At 44.2% G+C, this 9,484-nt stretch overlaps 1 long non-coding RNA gene across 1 annotated transcript in view; it reads left to right on the forward strand.

The window, feature by feature from the left end:
• Nucleotides 1-1,499, forward strand: part of LOC112432647 (uncharacterized) — a 14,346-nt gene extending 12,847 nt beyond the window's left edge. Inside the window, exon 3 of the long non-coding RNA XR_003023151.2 lies at nucleotides 1-1,499. This exon is cut by the window's left edge and continues 11,297 nt beyond it. This is a non-coding gene — a long non-coding RNA (uncharacterized LOC112432647).
• Nucleotides 1,500-9,484: the final 7,985 nt, after the last annotated feature.

Consider the following 9,484-nt stretch of genomic DNA (forward strand, 5'->3'; position numbering starts at 1 on the left):
GTAAATCTCACATCACTCCAGTGATGTTGCAGCTCTGAAATATGGCCAAACTGGTGGCAAGTGGCATCTTGGCAGCTGCACGCTTGACTTTTCTCAGTTCATGGGCAGTTATTTTGTGCCTTGGTTTTTCCACGCGCTTCTTGCGACCCTGTTGACTATTTTGAATGAAACGCTTGATTGTTCGATGATCACGCTTCAGAAGCTTTGCAATTTTGAGACTGCTGCATCCCTCTGCAAGATATCTCACTATTTTTGACTATTTATGGCACCAAAACCAATGCCACTTTCAGCCTGTCAAGTCCTTCTTTTGACCCATTTTGCCAAAGGAAAGGACGTTGCCTAATAATTATGCACACCTGATATAGGGTGTTGATGTCATTAGACCACACCCCTTCTCATTACAGAGATGCACATCACCTAATATGCTTAATTGGTAGTAGGCTTTCGAGCCTATACAGCGTGGAGTAAGACAACATGCATGAAGAGGATGATGTGGACAAAATACTCATTTGCCTAATAATTCTGCACTCCCTGTACTTTTGATTGTCACAGTGTTATTTGGGCAGCTGCCTGCCTAATATAACATAACATCACCACAATATTTTACATTAAATGAGGAAATGTATCTTTGTTTCCTCAGCTAAGACTGCTTGGCTGCTGTAGCTTGTGTTTATGTTGAGAGTGACATCTGATTTAAAAGCAAGAAGCAAAAGCCACTGAGCACCATCAGGCAGCACAGAGGCAATGCTACAAATTTAAGGAACGAAGGTCAATTCTTTGTGTGTGTACATGCACAGAGCACATGTGCACACGGTTGTGCAGATTAACTCACAGATGTATATGACAACTCACGTTTGTGGCATTGACATTGTTTTCCAATCTTAAATGTAATACATACATTTCCGTCATTGGCCATAATTCTTGCAAGGAAGGGACTCAAAGGTCACAAGTTATTAAATCAAATTAATTAAACACACCATTAAAAGAAGTTCACTATTCACTCCTTAACACATTGAAAATAGTGACATCAAGGGAAAAACATGCAGTGCAGCACTATCAGAGTGTCAGGCGCCACCTCTCTGGGGACATCTCAGGCCCTCCAAGGTTTGGAGGCCTATCTCCCCCTACCACCACTTCCCCTGCCAGTGGCGGACTCCCTCAGACATCGGTGCGTTGGTGGTTCTTTGTGTCCGGGGATGGGCGTCCAGGTACACACCGGCTCACTCCTTGGCGGCCGCTTATCGGGGCCTGGAGCCTGGGGCTCGCTCGGGCCACTTCGGAGGTGGGGTGCCCCCGGCCTCTCGGCCTGGGGCTCGGTCACTCAGGCACGGCTGGCTGCCGGCGGAGCTCACGGGCGCGTCACTGCAACTCCCCCTGGCTTCTGCTCCGCGGCTGCTGAGTGAGCCCTCATCTGGGACTCTCCTCAGCTCTTTCTGGGACAGTGGCGCGGCTGCCCCTCTGTTGGTCTTCCTTGGTCTCTTGTGTTCTGGGGGCCTCTGGATGTCTGGAGTTTTGATCTCCTCCATACCTGCTTCATGCCCTGGAGGACGGGGCTGTGGCCCCCCCACACCCTCTAGCAGATCATTACATGAAGGAACCTTTTTAAAAAAAACAAGCGCATCCATGCTCACAGGTGTACACATGGGTGATCACACCCACAAACTACACCCTTTTTGGCTCCTACCTCAAAGCACACTGTGTTCTGTTGATCTTATGTGCTGCACAATAATGTTTAATATTTAGTATTTACTGTCATATTCCCATATATCATTGTGATGCTGTTTATTCTATTACTCTTGTTCTCTTCTGCTTGTTTTCTTTTTTTCTTTCTCAGCAGGTGATCCAGGTGATCGATATATGCATTTTTTATTTCTTTTTTTTTTTCTGCTCATTCTGTTGGTTTTTGTTTTTTGCCCTTCTCCCCCGTCCCTCTTCTCAGCTGTTTCTCTTTCCCTCTTTCTTTCTCCCCTTCTTTCCCCCAGTCAAGTCTGTCCCGTATTCAGCAAGTGAAAATAAAATAAACAATAAAAGGTGAATCAAATGGACCATTACGGCAAGGCTGGGATGGTCAATTTGGTAAAGTAAATCCGTTGGGCATCTTTCTTTGCCTTTAGACAACAATTCTGATGGCAAAAGAGCCAAACGGGACAGGCAAAAGAAAAAAAGAAAAAAAAGAAGTGGCTTTAGATCTGACTCTTACAGACAGGCATGCATGTCTCAGGGTGATTACACACTAACACATTGTGATTAATCACACACATTTGTATACATTTTATTAACAAGATAAAAAAAAAAACACTATACAAAATGTGTTTTTGTGACAGGCCGCTAGTAACAAAGTGCTTAAAGATTTCAAATTGGTTCTTTCCCAAGTTTTCTGTTATGTGTACACATATTCCTTGAATTAGGTGCTTTTTAATTCTCCAATAATGGTCAGTGCAAAGTGTTTACACAAACAAACAAACAAACAAACAAACAAGTGTTTACACAAACAAACAAACAAAGAAAAAACATTACTGAGAAAATGGTCAGGTACAAGAACTGGATTAAAAAGGATTGGAAAAAACAGATAATGTCCAATGAAATACTTTAGCGTGTGGCTCATGACTTTTGCACAGTACTGTAAATGTTATTAATAATGAAAGATATAAAGATGTAGCTTTCCCATTTTTAAAAAATTCCCATACACATTATTCTTTTCTTCTAGTGAAGGTGCCTCCTCCTTCAGACCTTAGGATAACTAATTTCTCAGACAGTGACATCACGGTGCGCTGGGAAGCTGCAGATGATGATGATGTTTCTTACCTCATTAAGTGGATCTCCCTAAGTGGAGGCGACCTGAGGCAGGTGGGGAAGAACTATTGAGTTGTTGGAGTACATATTATGAAATAAAAAATACAATATCTCAATAAACTGTTGTCCTGTGTCTTAAGGAGTATCAGATATCACTGTCTGCACTCTATGGAGATGGAGCTCAGAGTGAAGCTGTGGCCGTACGCTATAGCACCTGTGAGTCACACATTTTAACTATATCAGCTGCTGGTGGGAGCAGGCTCTCATGGATCTTTCTGGATATTTGCAGCGGGGACATGCTGGGGTCATTTTGGAGCAGGTTAATTTGTGTGCGCCACGTGTCATAATCAGTTTTGTTGTTAGGTCTGGGAACCTTACCGGAGAAGGTACGGAGTCTAACCTGGGACTGGATGTGTTTGACATCTTGCCTTCGTACGATATGCTCTACCACGACCTTCTGAATGTCAGGTGGATTCAAATCACTTACTGAAAGGGACGCACAGGCTTAAGCAGACAAAGAAGGAAATCGGGTAAACCCTCCAGCACTCATTTCTGTGTCCATTCTGGGCTAAAAACAAAAACACCTCATAACTACCTGTGGATGCTGGCTGAGCCTCTGAAGGTTGAGTGATATGTCATTAAGCAGGTAGTCAGAGTTCTCATTGATCAGTTCCTTGAGGGAAGTGTATCCACAGGCCTTACTGATGTCCTACATGGAGCTCAGCGCCGCCTGGCTCACCAGCAGTGTCTCCTCACCAGCTTTCTCCAGCACAGGATACAGCGAGGCCATCAACAAGGCACAGAAATTGCGGCCCACTGGCTGAGCACAGCAGGCGATTCCCCCGAGTTGGATGCACAGCTGACAGATGTTGCTGTTGAGCTAATGGATCATGGATGCAGATGTTGATGATGAAGGAATCACTTGGAGAGAGCTTGTATTTGAGTTGCTGGCATCACTGTTGTATATCGAGGGGAGTCTGGATGGACCGAGCAGCTACGCAAAGAGACAAAACCTGTGTTAAAGCACTGCTTTCTAACCACTTTTACACATGCACTGCAGCTCTGAAGTTTTCAAGATATTGTCCATGCACGTGAGAACGCAAATGTCTGACACAGTTAGATCAAACATTAAACAGCCTTTAGCCTTCCTGCTCCTGAGTGAAAGCCTGTATTATATCTGACTGTGCTCATGTGGGGATAAGACAGATTAGCCTTTTCTCAAAGTGAAGAGTGGGGGCCAATTTAGGATCTTCACTCAAATTTAAAATACAAGGGAAACTGATGTATTTCCTTAAATAAACAAAAACCACACAAGCGCTTATAAAATGCTCATCCTACCCAGTCATATGCAAAGTGTTAGAATCAACGTGTGATCCACCTGCCACTAAGAGATATTATTTCTCTTTGGTAGATGGAAAAAATGGAATCAAACTCACTGTCAGTAGCTACAACAGCACATTTGTTATAATATGATGAATCAAGCATTTAGATATTAAATAGTATTGAGGGAGACAGGATCAAATACAGTGGGGCAAAAAAGTATTTAGTCAGCCACCAATTGTGCACGTTCTCCCACTTAAAAATATGAGAGAGGCCTGTCATTTTCATCATAGGTATACCTCTAACTTGTCCGAGTTTTAAAGAACTGATTTGCAAATTATGGTGGAAAAGAAGTATTTGGTCACCTCATTTTTTGCCCCACTGCGTAATATACAAAGATATTTGTGGCAACTCGATGTGCTTTGTCCACTTTTATTATCGGATTGCTCTGTTAACCAAAGGGAATACCTCAGTTTATTGTATGTTTGACTATAATTTACAAAAAGACTAAAGCATCATTTCTTATCTTTTCTACAATAACTATCAAATGAACAAATGGAGAGTGCTCGCTCAAGTCATGGATCAAGTGACTTAAAGGGCCGTTTTCAAAGAAAACTAAAAGTGTATAAGCAACCAAGGAAGTGAGTCCTACCTGGCCACTGGACAACATTCAGTGACAGTGCACTTGCTGGCATCTCCGGTGGGCAGAGCCCTGATTCAGTAGGGTGAATAAGGGATCTTGTCTCCTCCGTACTTAATGAGAGTGGTGTATCTGTCAGTCATGTCTGGCACATAAAACACCAGGTAGGTCCCATCATGGCTGTCACAGATATCTGCTTCTTGGGCTTCCCCTCTGGGTCCTTCAGGAGAAAACAAAAACTGTTACCTAAATATCAATGCTTTGAATACATTATTGTGTGCTCCACGTTCATGCACTCACAGTGATCTGCACTGCCAGCAGTCCCTCACCTGCATCTTTGGCATCAATGGTGACCTTCACTGGCAGAGAGGTGGGCGCTCCAGTGGTGTTAAGGCCGGATCCACTTGCACGCACCTTGCTGGTATCATGGGTGGGCAGCACCTTCACCTTGTAAGGGCGGACCAAAGGGGAGAGAAGACAACTGGCTGTGGAATACAGTCTCACAAATGAAAGGAGCCTTATTTACAGAACCGAGTAAACCACGCAAAGAGTTTTCCATTTTCAAAGCTGGCCAGAGTGGAACACTGTAACATGTAACACCTAGAAGGTTCAGATGGCTGCAGTACTTTGCTAATTTGGATCAAATGTTTGGGGGGAAAATGTAATTAAATCAAGTGATTGTAATGCTGTTACTTCCGTTGTGTAGTTAACCATCTATCATTTTAGATGTTTCATTAGCAGCCTGATGAAATTAGCTGTGTAGTTAGCCGACTTCTGCCATCCAAACAGATGAGGTGAATTATGCAGATCACTAGCACAGTACACAGATGACCACTTCTTATTCCAGCCAGACTTCAGGTACTTCATTCGAATCATGCAGTAACAACAAAGATTTATTACTACTGGCTTTTTAAATTGTGCTTCTTCTGTTCTAGAAAAACAGAAACATGTGATCACAGGGTTTTGTTTTTTTCAATGACATTTGTGTTGGTTGTGTCGGTTGCAGGCAAACATTTATCATAATGGTTAGATATTAGGAAATAGCTTAAAATGTGTGCATATTTAACTTGTTGCACTGCCGTAGTGTTACCTGCGTGGGATCTCCTCATGAGCATATGACTGTACCCTGGATGATGATATGTGAGGAGCTTGAACTTGATTCGCTAACAGAAACTCATTTGGCTAGCTTAGCGCACATGTCTTGTGGCAAGATATATGCACTTAAATGTTTTAAGTCATTGGCTGTTCTGCCAAATTGCCACCAACCTGCAACTTTGTGAGCTGACTGTTTCGCGATTTTTGTGTTTTAGACAACAAAAAGAAAAGAAAAAGATGTACAGATCCAGGCTTTTCCTTTACTGTGGTAGTCGCATAGAATGACGTCACTGACACTGGTTTAATATGAAAACAAACTTTGCAAAAAAAAGAAAGAAGAAGAAGTGAGTCGGCGTGTCATCTTTATCGAGCACCATACATGTTTTGCCTCACATTAAAATTATTATTTTGCCTTTTCAAAAATAATTTATATTCAGAGAAGTCAAATATAGCAAATTTGTACGGCTTACACGGCCGCCAGGTGGCGCAGAACACTTGCCGGCCCCTGGCAACTTGAAGCACAGACAGGCCCTGGTTCGAGCCTCGGCTCGAACACACTCACTGAGTTCAGGTCCTATCTGTGTCTTCAGTCTGCTAGGGGGATTCCTGGTCTGCGCAGGGAATCCCAATCCTTTTTTTTTCTTTTCTTTTTTGGCCTGTTGGGGCCTGTATTTACAAAGCTGGGACTATCTCCGTTGTCATGGCTACCAAGAACAACGCCAGCTTGGGGGAGAGCGGAGAGCCCATAAGCAAACACTCATTCATCCTTTCTCCTCTTTCGTTTCACAGCTGCTGCGGTGGGAAACGCTGGGACTTGTGTGGCTATGCAGTTTTTGCATTGTTGGCAACTTTTAAGGACCAGCCTTGAATTTTACACATTTGATAAGTGAAGCCTGGATATATAGTGAAGAGAGCTGGGATAATCTGGACAGAATCTGCAGGCTGCATCTCCAAATCACAAGTGGCTTTAGATCTGACTCTTACAGACAGGCATGCATGTCTCAGGGTGATTACACACTAACACATTGTGATTAATCACACACATTTGTATACATTTTATTAACAAGATAATAAAAAAAACACTATACAAAATGTGTTTTTGTGACAGGCCGCTAGTAACAAAGTGCTCTCAAGGTTAAATACACATACCGGTAGACATTGAGGGCTAGCAGGAGGGACCATGCGCTTACCTGCTGCTCTCTGGCAGGTAGCTCCATGCCCTCCTGGGTTTTAAATGCACCTTAGAACACACATGCATCAACACTACAATGAGCGGGTGGAGGGAGGTTTGGAGTCTTCTCTCACCCCCATTCTCTGCGACCTGCTGGAGCGGGGGGGGGGGGCCTAGGAGGAGGAGTTGGCCGTCCGACTGCGGTCTGGGGTGTGGGGCCTCCCTGCTGCTGCGGAGTCGGGGCGGTCTGCCTCCCCCCACCGCAGGGAAAAGGGTAATACCACCTGGGTCTGGGTGCAGTTCCCCCTCCAGGGGCAAGGGTACCTAGACCCGGTTTGTAGGGTACGCTTGGGGAGTGTGATCGTGTGTACAGCGTCTCTTTATGTCTGTCTCCACGTTGGTTGAGTGTGGAGTAAGTGCATATGAGAGCATGAGGGTGGGAATGGATGTTTGTATATGTGTGTGCCTGTATTTCTGTGTCTATATGTCAGGTTGGGTGTCAGGCGCCACCTCTCTGGGGACATCTCAGGCCCTCCAAGGTTTGGAGGCCTATCTCCCCCTACCACCACTTCCCCTGCCAGTGGCGGACTCCCTCAGACATCGGTGCGTTGGTGGTTCTTTGTGTCCGGGGATGGGCGTCCAGGTACACACCGGCTCACTCCTTGGCGGCCGCTTATCGGGGCCTGGAGCCTGGGGCTCGCTCGGGCCACTTCGGAGGTGGGGTGCCCCCGGCCTCTCGGCCTGGGGCTCGGTCACTCAGGCACGGCTGGCTGCCGGCGGAGCTCACGGGCGCGTCACTGCAACTCCCCCTGGCTTCTGCTCCGCGGCTGCTGAGTGAGCCCTCATCTGGGACTCTCCTCAGCTCTTTCTGGGACAGTGGCGCGGCTGCCCCTCTGTTGGTCTTCCTTGGTCTCTTGTGTTCTGGGGGCCTCTGGATGTCTGGAGTTTTGATCTCCTCCATACCTGCTTCATGCCCTGGAGGACGGGGCTGTGGCCCCCCCACACCCTCTAGCAGATCATTACATGAAGGAACCTTTTTAAAAAAAACAAGCGCATCCATGCTCACAGGTGTACACATGGGTGATCACACCCACAAACTACACCCTTTTTGGCTCCTACCTCAAAGCACACTGTGTTCTGTTGATCTTATGTGCTGCACAATAATGTTTAATATTTAGTATTTACTGTCATATTCCCATATATCATTGTGATGCTGTTTATTCTATTACTCTTGTTCTCTTCTGCTTGTTTTCTTTTTTCTTTCTCAGCAGGTGATCCAGGTGATCGATATATGCATTTTTTATTTCTTTTTTTTTTTCTGCTCATTCTGTTGGTTTTTGTTTTTTGCCCTTCTCCCCCGTCCCTCTTCTCAACTGTTTCTCTTTCCCTCTTTCTTTCTCCCCTTCTTTCCCCCAGTCAAGTCTGTCCCGTATTCAGCAAGTGAAAATAAAATAAACAATAAAAGGTGAATCAAATGGACCATTACGGCAAGGCTGGGATGGTCAATTTGGTAAAGTAAATCCGTTGGGCATCTTTCTTTGCCTTTAGACAACAATTCTGATGGTAAAAGAGCCAAACGGGACAGGCAAAAAAAAAAGAAAAAAAGAAAAAAAAAGAAGTGGCTTTAGATCTGACTCTTACAGACAGGCATGCATGTCTCAGGGTGATTACACACTAACACATTGTGATTAATCACACACATTTGTATACATTTTATTAACAAGATAATAAAAAACACTATACAAAATGTGTTTTTGTGACAGGCCGCTAGTAACAAAGTGCTTAAAGATTTCAAATTGGTTCTTTCCCAAGTTTTCTGTTATGTGTACACATATTCCTTGAATTAGGTGCTTTTTAATTCTCCAATAATGGTCAGTGCAAAGTGTTTACACAAACAAACAAACAAAAAACATTACTCAGAAAATGGTCAGGTACAAGAACTGGATTAAAAAGGATTGGAAAAAACAGATAATGTCCAATGAAATACTTTAGCGTGTGGCTCATGACTTTTGCACAGTACTGTAAATGTTATTAATAATGAAAGATATAAAGATGTAGCTTTCCCATTTTTAAAAAATTCCCATACACATTATTCTTTTCTTCTAGTGAAGGTGCCTCCTCCTTCAGACCTTAGGATAACTAATTTCTCAGACAGTGACATCACGGTGCGCTGGGAAGCTGCAGATGATGATGATGTTTCTTACCTCATTAAGTGGATCTCCCTAAGTGGAGGCGACCTGAGGCAGGTGGGGAAGAACTATTGAGTTGTTGGAGTACATATTATGAAATAAAAAATACAATATCTCAATAAACTGTTGTCCTGTGTCTTAAGGAGTATCAGATATCACTGTCTGCACTCTATGGAGATGGAGCTCAGAGTGAAGCTGTGGCCGTACGCTATAGCACCTGTGAGTCACACATTTTAACTATATCAGCTGCTGGTGGGAGCAGGCTCTCATGGATCT

This window comes from Maylandia zebra, linkage group LG10, assembly GCF_041146795.1.
Source record: "Maylandia zebra isolate NMK-2024a linkage group LG10, Mzebra_GT3a, whole genome shotgun sequence".
Taxonomy (NCBI): domain Eukaryota; kingdom Metazoa; phylum Chordata; class Actinopteri; order Cichliformes; family Cichlidae; genus Maylandia; species Maylandia zebra.